General features: G+C 39.3%; 1 long non-coding RNA gene across 1 annotated transcript; it reads left to right on the top strand.

Moving 5' to 3' along the window:
• The first annotated feature begins 10,470 nt into the window (after window positions 1-10,470).
• LOC132642663 (uncharacterized) lies at window positions 10,471-13,972 on the top strand. The gene is made up of 3 exons (XR_009583291.1): window positions 10,471-10,704; window positions 11,065-11,127; window positions 12,510-13,972. It is a non-coding gene; the product is annotated as an uncharacterized LOC132642663 (long non-coding RNA).
• Window positions 13,973-19,070: the final 5,098 nt, after the last annotated feature.

The raw sequence follows: 19,070 nt of genomic DNA, 5'->3' as shown, positions 1-19,070 counted from the left end.
TAATTCTATTCTTCCAAACTTACCCTTATTTGTTATCAAGAATCATTAAATAACTTTTCTTTTTCTAAGCATTAATTAGGGGTAAGTTAGTAAAAACACTCCTAATTTTCTAAGAGTGAATAATTTCTTAAGGGGTGTGCATGAGCTAAAAGAGACACTTATTTTGGAATGGAGGGAGTAAAATCTAGGGGCACATATTCCATGTATTACACCCCTGCCCATAATGAGTATTAAATGGATATTAATAATGAGCAATAAAGAGGACCATCAAGCATAATAACACTAGGAGATAACGTTCAACACAATTTGTAATGACAGCCCATTGAGCTCTCTTCCGGAGCTATTCCAACAGTCTCCCGGGCCAAGTGGTTCCTCTGGTGCAATGGCATTTCCTCCGGTGACACTCAATGTTGACTCATCTTTGACTTATCCCTTAAGCCACGTGGCCTAACTGTATAGGTCTAGCTTTTTTGTATGAATTTATCTCAATACAGATAGTCCCCCCACTTTTCGGGATTCGAACAGTCGTGAATGGAAGTGGAAGAGGTTTAAACCTGATCCAACTGCGCGGGAAAAGAAGACGTCTAATCACCTCAATCGACGCACCAATCACCAGAAATGTCACTATTCACGGAAGGTGGCGTTAATAATGGAGGCCTTCTCGATTCTTGGAGAAACTTCAAGATTTCCTTCCCTATATAAATTCCAATTCCTTTTCAATATTCGTCTCACTCAAGTGAATTATTTCCTTCCTTTCTTGCAGCTGTTTTTCCTTATAAAACCGCAAACTTGCATCTTAGAAAAAACATACTCAAACTCACCATGGCCACTGCGCCGCTCAACCCTTTATGTTCACTTCCTTCGTCTTCTCGATCCTCGAAAATTCCTCCCTCCCAGAGGCAAGGGAAAACCCTCGAGACTTCTGCTGCTAGAGAGATTGATTTGGGATCCCTTGCTATAGAAATCCTACCCATCGATTGTGCGTACCTAAGGGATTCCCGAATTGATAACCGTCATGAGTCTGTAGCCGGGATTAGCTCGATGGTCATCAACGAGTACCTCCCTCAAGTATATGTAGACTGTGGTTGGGGACTCGAGGTTATGGCCCTCCCAGTTGGTACGAAAGGCAGGATGACGCATCACGTTGAGGGGTACTCCATGGTCCATACTTACCCCTTCTCCGTCGGTTTCTCACTACCAGTCCCCCTTTTGATTGAGACATTCTATCGCAGATATCAAGTCTGCCTTGGACAACTCGCTCCTCAACTGTGGAGGAATGTCTATTACATATAAAATCTTGCTGACCACGTCGGGCTTGACTTCACTATCGACCACCTGGTGCAGCTGTATCCCCGCGTTTGTTTCGAGGCGGGATGATCCACTTGTTTCCTCGGGGCTCTCGGGGGCTAATCTCTATCGCTGAGGATGATTTTGACCAGGCTGGTGTGACCGATTCGTTATGATACGAATAGATCTTCTCCACAGTGCTTCCCGGAGCCATTCTCGGAGACTTAGAACAATACTCGTAAGTCTAAATTCGCACCCTCCTTTTTTCATTTTCCTGCTTACACTTCGAAAGCACCATCGCATAACTCACTTTACTTTGCTGCTGCTCTAGTAACGCCCGCCTTCGTGCAAGGAATGTTTGACTGGGTGATAGACCTGATGTTTGCTACTTCAAGATTAGTCAGGACTTGAAAAAGCCTCACCGCTGAGTCGTGGAATGGAAAAAAACCATGGTAAGGCATATAACCCTACGCCAGAAATCTCCTGGATGTGCTTCTCCTCCGTACCTCAAGAACTCCATTTTACTCATATACAGGCAACCCCTCGAGGCGGTTGTTTGCCTGAAAAATTCCCTCAAGCACAATCGCTCTATCCAACATTATGATCGCCATCACCGGGAGATCGGAAGACCGGAAACGCAGAGACTGCAACCCCCTGCACTCTGCCAGGACTTCAGCCAAAAGAAATAGGCTCCCGGGTGAGATCCCGATGCCACATTCTTGAGGCATGGAGGGAGGTTCAAGATAACCGTGGTGTGGTGAATGTTGAAGCTTAGGATGAGAATCCTCCTACCCCCGAATGGGCAGAACCATTAAGATTCAACGAGGGACAGACCGACCCCAACTCTCTACTGATGCACCCTGGCGCCTTTGAACCCGGGGCAATCACTGCTCAATCTGGGCCTATTGGCCAGAACTTGATGCCCCTGCTGACCCAACTACAGAACACATCCTTATGAGCCATGCCACTGTCTCCGCTGCCATAGCCGAAGAGGAGAAAACATCGACGGAGGATTTGATAGTCGAAGAAAATCGCCAACTGCGCTGTGAGGTGGAGACGTTCCGAGTGAGGTGCCATAAATCGGAGTCTGAAGCACTCCTTGTGGTTAAGCTACGATGAAGTAAAGCAGAAACTGGATGAGTGAGGGGGGCCCTCTGACTAACGGACTCTGATCATCAAAACCTTCAGGTAAGGATCTGCCGCTTAGAGAATGATCTAAAGACCGCACAGGAACAATTAAAGTGTTCAGAGGCCTCCCGATCTCAGCTCCGAGAACGGTAGGCAAGGCTTCAATAACATCGAATTGTCAAAGAGCACAAGGCCAGTTTGGTTCGTGACCTTGCCATTTTGAAATCTCATCGGGACGCCTTCCAAGAAGCTCTAGAAAATAAGCTAGACCTCTCTGAAGCCCTGTTGGATGCTGATATGGATTTTGTGGCTGTCGAATCTGCAATGGAGGACTTTCAGTCATCCGAGGACAGCAGCTCTGACAATAAGGACTTGGGACCCTTCCTTATGACGGAGGCGGTCCATCCTCTTCTTAACTTTAAGCTTTAACGAATCTCCCGGGCCTGCGTGCCCCTGTTTTGTTTTCTTGTTTTGAACAAATTTTCTTAAGCTTCTGTTGTGGAATGTGCCCCGCGAAGTCAAGCCGATAGGCCTTTTTCGTGGGTGTTTATCTCTTTTCATCCTGTCCCAGGCCTTGAAATCTAGGAAAGACTATATTTAATACAATGACCTTATGCTTTTAATGACTATCTTCTTATTTTGCTTGTGCATTCTTTATCACTCCGAATAAGATTCATAAAATCCCGTTTCGAAAGGTAAGATGACTGGCCTTATGACTTTGAGGTCTCGAAGCTTTGGTTTTAGTCTCGACACCTCAGAATATTAGCAGTCTGGCTCTTCACTTATTACCAAGCTACCCATTCCATATAAGGCTTACAATCACTGTTTTCGGTTGTCATGCTAAACAAAATTTCGTTCGGTTGCCATTATGTCCAAATTTAACCTTCTTTCCCTTTCCTTTAAGTTTTTGAAGAGGTTTTATTAATAAAAGAGGGTCCTTATTTTTCAGTACTATAAAAAAAGGACATCTCCAATCTGTGAGTTTTCGGTATGCTTAAAATTGCATCCATTTAATGTATTCGCTTTCCGCGGCAAAGATTTTCAAAAGAAGGGAAACTTTTATTAATCTCCACTAACTTCCTTAAATAAGTACGGCTGCCATCTTGTGTGGTCAGTCCGGTTACACATCGTTACATTCTTTTCCCGAGCAGTCCCCGATGAAGGTTGCAGACTCAAACGTTTGACTCTTGAGCCAAGTCTAAATCTCATAGCTCCATGCCAGTACATATATAGTCATTGCTTCATGCCAGTACACATATTGCTCCCCCAGTGATTGGGAGTAAATGATGAAGTTCCAAGTACTTGAGAATGCCTTCCGAGAAATGATTTGAACAACCGAATGACGCTGCTTCATTAAAAACCTTACCTGAAAAACCCAATTGGGACAAAAACTGAACGAAGAAAAAAAGAGTGTAACATAGCCGGTAGCGGTTTCTCCTGTCGAACATAATACCTTTTGAGGAAGCTAACATTCCAATTGCTTGGGACACGTTCCAATTGTTTCCATTTCCATCTTCGAGCTGGTATGAACCCTTTCCTGTAATGCCAATTACCTTGTAGGGACAACATTGACATCTCGGGATTTTGCGTCACCTGTTGACACCTAATTTTGGCTCGCCGTGCTTAAAATTAACGTTTTAGAGCGCGAAATACATATTTACACATTTTTACATTTTTTGACAATTTATTGATGATTATCCTTATTTTAGGAATTTTATCAATTTATTGTCATTTTTAAGAATCATTATTTTTGCACATGTACAGCGTAATACTACTATTTTGTGCAATTAATAATTGTTTCTTAATTTTATAGCAATACATTTTCATATCTTATACATTAATAATTACATTTCATACTTACATATGTATTAATTAACTATATTTTAGTACAGTCTGTCAGTGCAAAGAAAATCGGAGCAATTAATTTTTAAACGTAGAGCAAAAATTCGATCAAGTCAAGGTCTCGTCACCTTTTAAAAAGTTGACATTTGAGGTGATGGATTGGGTTCTTGATCCATAGGTTAATGTATCTTTACACATGGGTTAAAAGGGGTAAGGGGACAAGGGGGGGAGTTCTTTTTTTCTGGACAAAAGGAGGTGTTCATTGATATTATAAGAAAAGGTGGGGGTTAAATTTTATTTTTCATCCTTTATCTTCTACACATATTTACACACACACACAACACTCAATTTTTTTTTTTAAACCTAATATTTCTCTCCTCCCCTCCTCACCCACAGCCGCCGACCCCCACCCTCATCGCCGCCGGCGGTGAACTCCACCAACCACGCTCCACCAGCCCACTACGCCCTCCGTTCTCCATCCCCCCACTGCCCAGCGCAACCACCACTTCGTCTCCCTCTCTCTCTCACCCACGCCACCGCAAACCACCACACCACCGCTGCCCACCACCACAAAAACAACCCTTTTTCCTCCGTCCTCATCAACCCAGTACCGCCAGTGACGCCCCAAACACCACCACGCCGCCTTTCCTCTATTTTTCCCTTTGTTCTTCCCCCTAACCGCCAGTTCACCGCCGGCGAAACTCCGACCAAACGACGCCATGAACAACGATGACCACGTATCTGAGGAAATGAACTTCGGCGAATAGGGTTTCATTAAGCTTATAAAATTATTTTGTTTGTATTACACAGATCTGTTTATTTTACTTCGGCAATACACCATTAAAATCGGCGACCTCCTGTTCTTTTTTGGCATTCTTATGAGGTTGTATACATGTTTATGCTTCTTTGATGCTTTGTTGCTATTTTTATGATCATAGCTGCTGTTTGGGCTGACTTTTGTACTATTTTGAATATTTTCCGGTGAATGTCCGGGTTCATCCCCGGTGATTCTACTACTGTTTTGAGCTGTTGCACTGCTGGTTGCATTTCAGACCACTTTGCATTATTTTTGTTAATCTCGTGTTGATTTTTCACCCGAAAATTTGCTCCTTTACTGTTGCTGAGAATTTTGGACTGTTTTAGAAGCATTCTTGTCCTTTTCATTGCTTCTCGGATGTTTAAATGATAATGAAGAAATTATGACACCCTATGGCCGATGAAGAAATTTTCGTCGATTTCCAAGGCCTCCTATGTACAAAAGACGGTTTTTTTATTTTATTTTTATTTTAAGTTTATGCATTATTTCGTTAATCCATTCGATAGTTATTTATTCTCTTACTGACACTTTTACTAAGTGTTTATACAGGTACCCGGAGATACATTCCGAACACGACACTCGGAAGGAACCCGAAGACTTCATCGAATCACTGTTTGTATTTACGTTCCGCAGTTTTTTTATAACTGTACAAAACATAAACTCATAGTATAGTGGAAACTTTATTTTTGGAATGACGGGCTGATATATTTATTTACTTGTCACCTTGTTTGTTAAACTTAAAATTGTCATTCGCTTTTGGCAAGACTTAGGCTGTCAATACTTTCATAACTAGATTAAATTGACTTGGTATAAATACTTTGTTAAATAAATTCACAGTTTTGACGTTTAGGCAAAAATACTAGTCCATCCTTTATTTTATATTCTTTATATACTTTTAATGCAACTTACATTTTATATTGTTTCGTGTACACTAATACATATTTTAATTAAGTTAAATTCACATTTTTGACGCTAGCCAAATATTAAGTCGTCCATTTACAAATCTTTTATTCTTTAGAGGCATTACACATTTTCACTCATTTTTTATCCACAATTCCTTATACTTATTTTTTACCAGTACTTTTTACAATTTTTTTTTCTTATTCTTTTGATAGGATATTCATTAAACAAATATTTTTTTAACTAAACGGTAGAAACAAGTCAAATAAACTTCACTTTTCTGAATAATTTCGTTATATAAAATCTTTACACCAATGAATATTCGTAAATTATTTTTACATTCTTTATGCACTAACATACCTTATACATTTTAGGTTTGACGTACACTCTTTTACACTTAAAATATGTTCTCTATATGTTTAATATACATACATTCTTTTAATATACATAGACGCACATTCTTTATATCCTTGATATATTTATTTTTATATAGTCTTACATTTTTTTTATATTCTTAATATAATTACACATTCTTTACACTAACATATATATATATACACTCTTTGTACAAACAGATATACTTTTATACTTACGAGGTACATTCTCTTTATACTCTTTTATATATTCTTTTTTACTATACATTCTTTATGAATACTTGATATAAATATATTTTTATACATTGTATATACTTAGGATATTATCACCTAGTGTAGCTTTTCATGAAGTTATATCATTTTGAAAACAGGTAATAATAATGATAAACAGATAGATAATCCCCCTCTAGTGTTCAGTTAAACTAAGTCTAAGGACTGTCTTTGGGCAGGCTCTGAAGGATGCTTAATACCTTCCCCTCGGAGTAAATAAAACCCTTATCTAGAATCTTATAGGTTTCGTGGACTAAAAATAGAGTAGACACACAAATACATATAGGTTTCCTGATTTTCCTAAAAAAATAAGGTGGCGACTCTAACCCTTTTAAAACCAGTCAGAAGAACCGTGAAGTTGCAAACTATCTTGGACCCGTTCAAAATAGGGCGTAACATCACCTTCTGAAGTACCAAGTCCCTATGCTTAAAATGTCGGGGGTTAGCACGCGGTTGTAATAACGTTCCATCCACTGCTTTCGGGCGATCATCCGAACATATGCCAGATCCCTGTGTTCTTCTAGCAAATCCAATTACACCAATATTGCTTTTGAATTGGGTTACTCTTGGGCGCAATCAGACCTTGGACTGGGAGTACTCACTTCCACCAGAATCATTATTACCTGTAAACGACTTAGATGGTCCCCAGTAGGGAGACTCCTAACTAAAATTTTATCAAGATATTCTTCTAACGTCTCCCTTATCTATCGCTCGAACATTCTGCCTCCAAGCCTCTGGTAAATGGCTCCCGCAATTTTTAAACAAAAAGGCATAACATTACAACAATAAGTACCAAAATTGGTGATGAAAGAAGTTTTCTCTTGATCCTCTGGGTGCATCCTTGTTTGGTTATACCTAGAGTAAACATAAGGAAACTCATTACTTTATGACCGGACATGGCATCGATCATTTGATCGATGCTCGGAACCGGAAATGAATCCTTTAGACATGCTTTATTTAGGTCTTTAAAATCTATGCACATTCTAATTTATTGCCCTTTTGTGGTACTATAACTACTTTTTCCAACCAATCCGATATTTCACTTCCCGAATAGATCCTATATTCAACAAATGAGATACCTCTTCTTTGATAAACCTATTTCGGACTTCAGTAATAGGTCGCAACTTCTGGCGAATCGGTAAAAAACTGAGGTCCAGCCCGAGCTTATGTGTTGCCATGTCCGAGGGTACACCTATCATATCCTTATGGGACCAGGCAAAACAATCACGGTTTATCTCTCAAATAATTAAGTATTACCTCCCTGAGCTCCGGGATCATCCTCGTGCCCAGATATACCTTCCGTTCGGGTTGATCCGGATGCAAGGCGATTTGTTCGAGCTCCTCAGTTGTAGACTTAGTGGCATTTGAGGCGTCGGGAGGCTGGAAGTGTCTTGGGACTCCGTACTTATCTTCAACCTCTTCCGATCCCACATCATTTTCATTCTCCAACGGAACTTGCTGAGCTACAGTTGATGCGGGTTCCAAATTTTGTAATTGCTATTCGTCAGGTATAGCTGGACTTCGACGCTGGCTTCTCTCCCCGAATTTGCCGAATCCCCTCTAGGGTTGGAAATTTGAGCAACAAATGCAATATTGAAGGGACTGCCTTCGTGTCGCGGATCCATGGCCTCAAAAAGATTTAATTGTATTACATATCGCCGTCGATTACATAGAACTTTTTCACCTTGGTGACTCCTCCGGCTTCCACTGGTAATTCTATCTCACCTTTAGTTGTTTCGCTGGACATATTGAAGCCAGGAAGGGTCCTTGCTGCCGGTATGATTTTCTCTAGGAGGTCCGTCTCCTCTACTACTTACCAGCATAGAATATTTGCTTAGCTCCCCGTATTAACCATTAAACGCTTCACTCGGCAATTGCCAATAAGCACGGTCACAACCAAGGTGTCATTGTGAGGTAAAGTAATGCATGTTGCATCCTCATCAGAGAAAGTAGTCAAGTCTTCCTTTGGGAAGTCTTGAGTTTTTTTTTTTCCCGTGTTACCGAGATCTTCATTTTTCTTGAAGCGATGAAGCTAGTCCCAGTGATCATAGATCCACCGAAAATCATATTAATGGCGTGTGACAAAGCGGGGGTGCACTTTTTTCTCTTTCTGATCCGACTTTAACATAGTAATTTTTTGCCCTTTCACTAAGATATTCCTGCAGATGACCCTTGGCGAGTATGTTGGCTACTTCCTCCTAGAGGTGTCAGCAATCTGTGGTCTTATGCCCTGAGGTCCCATGGAACTCGCACCAAACCGCCTGGTCTCTAGTACTAGGATCCGACCGTAACGACCTAGGAGGGCGTTACGCCGGATGGGACTTCAGCAAGAACACCATTTGGCTTCGCTGACGATGAAGTTATAATTTACAAGCTTTGGATATTTTGACCCTTTTAGCGCGGTCCCAGAAGGATTAGTCTTGGGCTGCATCCTGCGATCGTTCTTTTCGAGATTCACCTTATCGTTTACATGCGGTGACTCTACCGATCGATAGCCTGACCCACCACTGGATGTCTCTGGAGGAGGGTATGGTTGGAGTTGATTATTCGATGAATTCCAATTTAGCTCGAAACCTTTGTCTGTCTTGGCAGAGGGATTTACCGCGGAAGCCCCCAGTAAGTCATTTTCGACTCATATCTATTGTCCACTTCCTCCGAGGTAGTAGCCTGGAACGCCATGAGGTTCTCTTTGAGCTTTTGGGAAGCATCCGAACTTAAGGGGTTTAATCCCTTGGTGAATGCCTCAGCTGCCCACTCGTTGGGTACAACAGACAAAAGCATACGTTCCTTCTGAACTGTGTAACAAAGTCACGGAGGCGCTCAGATTATCCCTATACGATGCGGAAGATATCTGTCTTCCTGGTTTTCACTTTTTTAGCATCGGCATGGGCTTTGATGAATGCATCAGCCAGCATGGCAATAGAGGCAATTGAATGCTCCAATAGTTGGGCGTACCATGTCATAGCCCCTCGGGCAAGAGTCTCACCAATTGTTTTTATCAGAACGGACTCGAATTCCTTCTCTTTCAAGTTGTTGCCCTTCACCGCCATTGTGTAAGCCATGAGATGCTCCTGCAGATCCGTCGTTTCATCATAATTGCCAATGTTAGTGATACCTAATTTTTGACCTTCGGTAATTTATTTTAAGTAGTCGGAGTCCTTAGACAGTAAATAAAATCGATTGCGTACCCTAAAGGGTCTAGGTAAATTTTTATGAAATTATTTGGGATAATATCTGAGCTTTTTAAATTCATAAAGAAGTCTCCAGGGTAATTTTAATTTTTATAGGAATTAATTATATTCGAAGAATTTTCTTTTATTATTGAAATTAATCAAAAGGGCAAGAAAACCCTTTTTGATAATCATTTGTCTCATTAATTAAATCAAGGAATATTAGATTAATAGATGATTTTATTCCATTTTACTGTCCAAGGTATTTTGAGTAATTGAAAGAATTGATCATTTTTACCCTTTAAATCTTGATTCTGTGTGCATTTGCATAGTTGATTAATTTTCCTTTTATTTGATTAATTCAAAGCAGTATCTGCAAAATGTTTTTTCATTTTATTTATGAGTCATGTTTTAATTTATTTTAAGTCCTGAGGGACTAATAATTAGTTTGTCTTTACTTATTTATTTACTAGTTTATGTCCCCCCCCCCCCCCCCTCTCCCGACCTTTTATGCATATATATGTATATACAGCATGTATATACCAATATACATGGTGCATATACAATATATGTATATATGTATATCAAGGGAATAGGCCCAGCTCCTTTTTCAGAAAATAAAGGACCAAGCCCAGTACAATAAGGACCAAGACCCGGTCCGTTAAAGGATTAAAGGGGAGGGAGTATTATACTCCTCTCATCCGTTCACAAAAAAGACCCTAGGGGTCTATTTGAAAATAAAGGAGAAGAGAGGCGGCTAGGGTGAAACCCTAGCGCCGCCTCCTGTTTCCACCACCTACCCCACCTATGCTCGGTCATGTCCCATCATATTTGGCTAGTGGCGTGAGGAGAGAAGGCGAAGCCATTAATGCTTCATCTTTCTCTCCATAAATTCGGGCCAAACGAACCCTTAAAGGTACAATCCCTTCATTTTTCATTTTTTCTGCCATTATTGTTAATATAGAGGCCTGTAAGCCATTGATTTCATTGTTACACCTTGAATAACTGTACATTTGAATTTGTGAGTAGGACTTGCTTAAAATTTGCAAGTCCCACATCAGTGGTAGTAGGTCTCAAAACCATTCTGGGGTTTCTATAAATAGAAACCCCCATTCATTCGAGTAAGAGAGTTGGAAACCACATATAGACTGAAAATTTGCCATTTTTAGTCTTAAGAGTTCCAAAGTCAAAATTTTCATTTTAAGCTTAAGTTTCTTTAAGTTTCCAGTTCTAAAATTCATATTTTTATTGTTGTTGGTGTTGGTGGTGGCCTAAGTTTGGAGTTGGAACATAAAGGCTTCCTAATCCATCGCTTGTGCCCCGATTGCTCTCACAAAAGGTAAATACCTTTTAGTTTAATGCCTTTTCTTATTTTATGTCTTGTTTAGTTCATAAGATTCTAGTTAAGGTTGTACTTTAGTTTATTGCTTTCTTATTTATATTGTGTTCAATTTAGTTTAGTTGATGGGATTCTGTTTAAAATAGCATTTTAGTCCATTTCTTTCTTACTTGAACTCTGCTTATATGGTGCCTAGTTAATAGGATAATGTGAGAGTTTTATGATGAAGATTAAGTAGTTATTGTTCTTTATGTTTAGTTCCTATTTGGTGGTGTCTAGATAGCATAATGGTAAGGTCTATGATGAGGTGTGAGTTTAGTGTAGTAGCTTGCCATCCTTATATCTTGGTTCTGTTGGTACTATCCCTTGTTAAGGTATGTGTATGGTTTAGGGCAGATGTTTAAGTCAATATGCTTGGTTCATTCCTTTTCCTTTAGTTTTGTGTCCACATTATGCCTAGTCCATGTAATTGCTTGTAGTTCAAAACAAAGCTCAAACCTGATGTACTTGTTGTGATTCCCTTTTGATCTTGTCTGCATTTTGCTCACTTAGAGGAGTCTCATGGGAGTTATAGAACAATTTTTCAAGCTGAGTAGATTGTTTTTGGACTCAGTTTCTTAGTCTGAATTTTGTTCATGCTTTATATGACTAGTTGTTTCTTTTTCCTTATAACTAACATAGGCTATAATACTAAGCTGATGAACCTGCCTCACTTAGATTTCTATTTAGCTTCCATACTTGCACCTTTGGATGTTCAGTTGTGATTGCAGACCTTTGAATGTGACTTCGGACCATAGTCTGAGTTGAGAGAATTTGCCTAATGTGGATTTCCTTCTGAACTTTCATGCTTTATCATGACTGTCTAATTTTTTTTTAGTGTTCTATGTAAAGGTCTGGGGTTAGGTTCATGCTAGTGTACTGCTTAGTATAAGTCTTGTGTTATGAATTAACGTCAAGATGGGTCTGTTGAAATTAGGAATGGTCTAGTCCTGTGTATCTCATGTAATAAAATTATGTTCATAAGGCTAGTTTGAAGTCACATGTTCTTTTGAGCAACTTGATTTGCCTGGTCATTGCTTGTTCCATATGGTGACATGTTGATTGGAAGTTTGATGTCTTGAATTCATTGGATTATAGTTTGTCTTGCTTGATCACATGTGTCATAGGAAGAGTGAGGTCCTGTCATGTTAAAAGCTTGTTGTGCTGAGTCAAGTCTGGTCATTGTTTGACCTATGTGATTATATGTTAGTTGGGAGTTTGATGTCCTGAACCAGTTGACCATGGTTTGTCCTGTTTGATCACAAGTGTCATTGGAAAGTTAAGCTTACCTATGTGTAAACCCAACGTAATTATTGCTTGTTTGATGTGGTTATGTGTCACAGGTAGTAAAAGCTCATCATGTTGAGCCTCATCCTGTTTGCTAGTGTCTTACCTGTTCATAGACTTGTTAAAGAGATTGAAAAATCTAATAAGGAGTGCATCCAGTTTAGGTATCATATTGCCTTCTCTTAAATAATTTGGTTTGTTTGAAAGTTGAAGTTGTCAGGTGTTGGACCTGGTCAGACCATATCTGTTCTCTAATGGTGTTTTGATTCCAAAACTGGTAAATGCCATGTGTGCTTTTTGTGGATTCTTACTTGTTTCACTTGGCAACTTGTTTAGTCTGATTCTTGTTGTCTCACCTAGGCCTTTCCTATTTGATAAAACTTGGCACCTTGGGGCTGTAATAAGGTATATTGAAACAAAGGTTTTAAAAGGGGGTGACTCTGGGGGGAAGAGCTTTAACTTGATCAAGGTGCCTCACTTAGCTGTGTTTTTTTGTGTGGTTGTTTCTGCTTGTGGTAAAAAATGTGGAAATCTGTTTAGACTGCCCCTGAGTAGAACATGTGGAGTGAGTGGCTGTGATGTGATTAATTCTAAAAGATTTCTCTAAAGGTTGCTATAATAAGTTAGGTTCAGGACAACTTTAGCGGCCTATGTTTAATGAAGAGAAAGGGACAAATCACTTAGCTTAACAGGTTGGTTAAGGGAGATAATCATTATGTGCTTGTTCTCACCTAGCAGATGGAGTATGGTTTCTGATAAAAGAGACACAGAAAGGATTTTAGTGTTGATAGTCTTGGCTAGGTATGTATGCATGCGTGTGTGGTCCATGGGCCAGGGCTATGTGCAGGAAAACCTTTTCTTTAAGAACTTGTCACCTAGTTACAATACAAGGTAAATAAAGGATAAAAGAAAGAAGGATGGTAAGATCTCTGGTATTTTGTTGCAAATGTTGCCTAAACTTGTCCTTGTGTGGTCTGTTACTGGACACTGTGCTGTTTTCCTTGACATTAAGAGGTGAGTTTCCTTTAAAGAAAGTGGTAATAAGGCTAAAATGATTGTATTAAAATCTGTTGATTGTTTCTTTGTGTAGATTCATCCTGATGAACAGAACATGTGTGCCCTTTCCTGTGACCTACAATGTGATCAAAAAACAAAGTATCTCTTCCCTCATTTTGAGTTTAGTTTGAAGTTGTCAGGGAAGACTAGTTTGTTCCCACCTATTATGTGCCCATGAAATGCTTGTTCGCAGTGCATCATATCTTAACTTGATAACCAAGGCTCATTTATATAACTTTGACATAGTCTCATGATTTAACCAGCCTGTTATCGTGTGCTATATGTCATAAGAGGGTCTTTTCTCAGTATTTACATTTGGATTTGATAACAAAGGCCTCTAAAACTTGAACATAGTCCTCATGAATCAGTTAGTTTGCTATTTCTTGTTGTGTATTTATGAAAAGATTGTTACCAGTATTTATAACTAGCTTTGGTCATAAAGATCCTTTAGACCTGGACCATAGCTTCATAAGTCTGTCAGTGGGAAGTTATGACAGGGCTGAATGTTTGTAAACCTGTCAAAGGCCTCTAGTGTTGTCACTGGATGATTAGGGTAAGGACATTAGGATGGGGGAAAGGGTTTTAGGAGAGTAAAAGGTGAGCCTGGGCATGAACTGGAGGTAGTGACCAGTAGGGCCTAGGATCCCTTTTTGCTGAAAGAAGGCTCAGGAAAAGGAGATGAGGAGGTAATGACCCCACCCTATCCTGTTTCCCTTTCAGGGGCCTGAAACTCTTACTTCTATTTTCTTGGACCTTCCCCTCATAATCGTGGGACTCACAAAGGCCTCGGGTAGGGGAGAACAACCTAATTAACAGGGAAAGAAAGATACACCTCGAACCAAATAAGCTACTGCAAATACTTGTCCAGTCTGAGTGTCATGTGATCCCTACCCTGGTCCCCTTTTTTGAAAAAATCCTTTTGGTCTGAAAGGTTTGTAGGTTCCTAAGCCTTGTTTGTTTGAAATTGGTTATGCGTAAAAAGGAGAATTGGAGGGAGGGGGCTAATGGTTGTGCTATGAGAGCCTGAGTTCATCTGTGAGATACTGAGAGTTAAGTGTGTTATGTGTGTGTCATTTGCTTTGCTGTTGGCTATATGGCCTTGTCTATTTTTTAATTCACTTCACCCATGACTGATGTTTAAAATTTGCCACTTGGTCTGTTTGGTTTAGGCTTGTCCCTTGTATGATGTTTGGTCTCTTTATTTTGCAAAAGCTGTTATCATGCTGTCAATTCATTTCTTTCTTTCCCTTCTCCCTCTTCTGTTCTTTGAGAAAACTTTGGATTATTAAAATATGTTGAAGGAACACCCATTTTCAGGAATCAGAGTAGTTGACAGATTGTTTAAGTTGGCTTGTCCATTGAGACTTCCCTCCCCTTAGTAAAGTTCTTTCAAAGTTCACATGTTTATTAATTCAGGTTTTTGCTTTATGTATCAGTCTGCGTTGTGTTAATAAAGAGGAGTAGTGTTAAGGGGTACCAGTTCTGAATATGTATTCTAAAAGTTTTAAAGTTGGCCATGAGCCTTGGGCCATCTATGAGGTCCTCCTGGATTTTCTTTTCTTTCTTTCCTCTGAAAATACTGTGTTTTGTTCTGGACTTGTTTGTAAGTAAATCTTGAATTTGATTGGGATAAGATGAATGCCTTCAATTGGACTGGTATAATCAGCTTTGTTTCCACTGGACAGTTGGTCCTTGAACCTTAACAAACAAGTAGGATAGGCTATTTTTTTTTTTAACTTGGAAATTTGGGATCTGTCTCTTATGAGAGGTCTTGGGTTTAGTACCTGCCTGAAAAGAGACCAGTTGGTATTGGACTATGAAATCCCTTGAACCTGTTTTGATGCAACTGAAGTGTTCCAGTCTACTATTTTTTATTTTTTTTTATTTTTTATGATTACCTTAATAAATCCATGGTTTTGAGTGATCATCATCTGTGTTCCTTTTATAGCAGTTGCCTACATTACCTTTAATTATGAAGCTGAACTTTCCCCTCATTATTTGCTTATATTTGTTGGTTATCTAGTCTCACTTAATGTGTTGTTACTATTTTTATATCAATGTTTCCTTTTATAGTATGGCACTTGGTTGTTTATTTGTATGAGTTTGGGGTCGTCTAGGCCTTCTTGGTGTTAGCCATGCCTGGGTTTCTTTGAAGCCCCTTGGAACTTGTTCGACATCAAGGATATAAGGCCAGGACTCTGTCTCATGCCATGGCTAAATCCCCAACCAAGGCAGACTCGTTCGAGGAGAAGAGGGGCAAGTATAGAACAATGCGGGTACTTTATTTTTCTTTCTTTCTTTCGTGTTTTTATATACCATGCATAGTCTTTATTATTTTAGTGATAAGTTCAGCGTTTATATACTAACCGGGTCCCCTTTTTCTTTAACTCCTCCACTTGCATGACCATTTAGGTCCAGACCAGCCTCTTGTTGGGCCAAAGGCCCAACAGGACCTCCATTCAATTAAGATCGAGTCCAGGAAGAAAACAATAGCGAGGAGTGCAGAAGGCCCAACCGTGGGTGAAAATGGCCACTAGGGGCTTGGTACGCCCCTTGTTTCAATTTATTTCCGTATATGTATGATCTTATTTGTATATAATTATGTGTATTCAACTCATATTATAGCGGAAAATCCTTATGATTAGAATTAGACATCTTAGGACAACGGTTCTTATGTCGTTTAGTCGACTTTAGGTCCCCGTAAGCAACTTTCGAAAACCACAGACTCAAACAAAATGACTTTTACAACTAAAATATAAAACGAGATCTTTTCGAAAATGCTTTCAAAGAAAAATGAATCACCATTAATTTTCTAAGTTTGAATGGCAATCACGTTTTCAAGAGATACTTTCACAAAAAATGAGTTAATGAACTTAACAACTGAATTTCCAAAAAAATCAGTTTTAAATAGAATAATGTAACGCAATTGGCTTTAACTTGTATTGGTAAGTGGCAAATCTTTTTTTACAAAATATTGGACCAAGTTTTTAACTCAAACAAAAAAAACAATTTTTTTCCTACCAAAATATGACAACCCATTTTCTGGAAAAAAGAGATAAATGAGGATTTTTAGCACAAATACTGTTTTGGCCCAAAGTTGGCCCAAATTAGTTTACATTTTCAGATGAAATATAGTCGTTCAAACATAAAATGCCTTTATAAATGTTTAAAGAACCTACGCGTAATATAAAGTTCCGGATAAGACTGAACGTACCAATACGAGTCAACCCAAGCCTCGGTGTATGAGTATAAAATAAGTAACTTACAAATAATATTTCCTTTACGCTTCTTTTTGACAATTTACATTTATTCCTTATAGATAAAAGGAAACTACTTATACTCGGATCTAATAAATCCGAAACTACGATACCCTATAAGTAAAGGGGATATACTAAAATTCTTCCAAAAAAAAACTATCCATGACAGTTCTTTCTTTTACGGGAAAATAAACACAAAATAAGCAGTTTAAGCAAATACTCATATACTGGGATTCAAAGGTCAACCATATAGTACAGATCCTTAATACTGGGGTGCCTAACACCTCCCCTAGGGAATCATCAGAACTCTTACCTAGAACTCTGGATTACGAAGGTTTTTCCACGGTATATTAATAAACCCCTCACAACTGGTTTTCCTAATTTCCTAAAAATTAGGTGGCATTCTTTTCAAACAAAGTCCGAAAGAGCACCAACGAGTTCGTAGTAGCCTTTTTACGCCCTAAACCCGCGTGAATAACCGAACCGTTACAAATGTTAGGCATCTTAAACCTCTTCGGGATCAATTTAGGGGAGGCTTCAGGTTAGTACGCCCGTTGAATGTACTTTCTTGCATCAGTACCTTCTATGACCGAGAGAGCCCCAGGAATTTGGCTTAAACGCCTTTGGAACTCCTTGGCATTCTTCTCGGCCTCCTTAAAAGTTTGATTTATCTTCCTAGTGATGTTATGCCACAAATATGGAAAGGTGTGGCCGGCACTCGATGCCACACTAGGCCCGAGTGAACCACTCTAAATCTATAACTCTGGAGAGGTAGCCCTCAACTTAGGCCGATAGAGCCTACCCACACACAGATAATACCAAAAAGCCGGAAAGACCGCAATCTGGAGATATATATATATATATACACACACACACCCAAAATATGTATACATAACTGAGTAAGGTGACGAGGCTACTATAATCGTGCAAAGCCAACAGTACCCAAATAGACATATACAAGCCGGCAAGACTATGAGACAGACATACTAAATACATGACTCGTCTACAAGACTCTAAGGAAAGCATAAATGTACCATAGTGGGGACAGGGCCCCGCCCTACCCATCCAATCTGTAGTCACAAAAGAAAGACTCCAAAAGACCTGGCAACTCCGAACAAAGGGAGCTCACCAATCAGCTAATATCAGATCCTGCCTACTGGGGCAGTCTATCACACTGTTTATCTATACCTGCAGGCATGAATACAGCGCCCTCGGCAAAAAGGACGTCAGTACGAAACAATTCTTTGAGTATGTAAGGCAATAGATAACTGAAACTGAAAATGTAATTATCTGGAGGCCAAAGAATGCCCTGAATACCTCACCTGACCTGTCTCATATGAAATTCAATATAATAATATCATATATCTCACTAGCCAAGTGGCCAGGCAACTGCAAAATCTCACTGACCCGTCAGCCAGGCAAATCTGTCACACTGACCTGTCGGCCAGGCAATACTGTCTCACTGACCAAGAGGCCAGGTTAAATAAAATGTCTCACCGACCAAGTGGCCAGGCTAAATAAAATTTCCCACTGACCAAATGGCCAGGATAAATGAAGTATATGTATAGCATGTTGTATTTGATATATAGACCGAAATATATGAAGATGTCAACATGTCTTTCACTAACTCTTCTACCAAAAATGAACTAAGGAGCGAATAGGAATGCCTTGGAGGATTCAATACCACATCTAGAAACATTACACCTCTATGACAACTCTAAACAATAATTCTCTTTCTTTAAGATTCAATATGCCCTTACTGTCTACGGATCATGCCAAGGAAAGAAAGGATAGACAATACATAAAGAAAGGATAGAAAATACATACCTCGTTATCCACTTTACTACTCAACGCCTATCCTCCCAAGCTTGAATATCTACATTCAAGATGATTCACATTAAGGTTAAGTCGTTGGAACACTCATAAGGTCAAGATAAACTAGTAGGTGGGTTAACGAAATTTAGACAGCATTTCCCCTATATCACCTACTTCCACCAAACTTCAAAACAAATCCTAACATCAATAACAGCATCAAAAATACCATAGCCGGGAGATTACATGCAAACCAAGCCCAAATCAATTCAAAACTTCCTTTCAAGTTTACTCCATAACCAATACTTCAACTTAATACCTTATAACTTCTCTATCATGATTCTCTTCACTTTAATACTTACTAAACCTTCAAACCAACTCAACATAAGTAATAAGATGAAGAACATACCTTATACTTAAATAACTTTAGCCACAGACAACTTTCTTCAAGGCCAAATTCACCACAACTCCAAGTAGAAGCAAGAACAACCA

The sequence above is a fragment of the Lycium barbarum genome, chromosome 5, assembly GCF_019175385.1.
Source record: "Lycium barbarum isolate Lr01 chromosome 5, ASM1917538v2, whole genome shotgun sequence".
NCBI classification, from domain to species: Eukaryota; Viridiplantae; Streptophyta; class Magnoliopsida; order Solanales; family Solanaceae; genus Lycium; species Lycium barbarum.
Note: the sequence above shows the minus strand (reverse complement) of the source record. Positions and strands in the feature narration are given on the sequence as shown.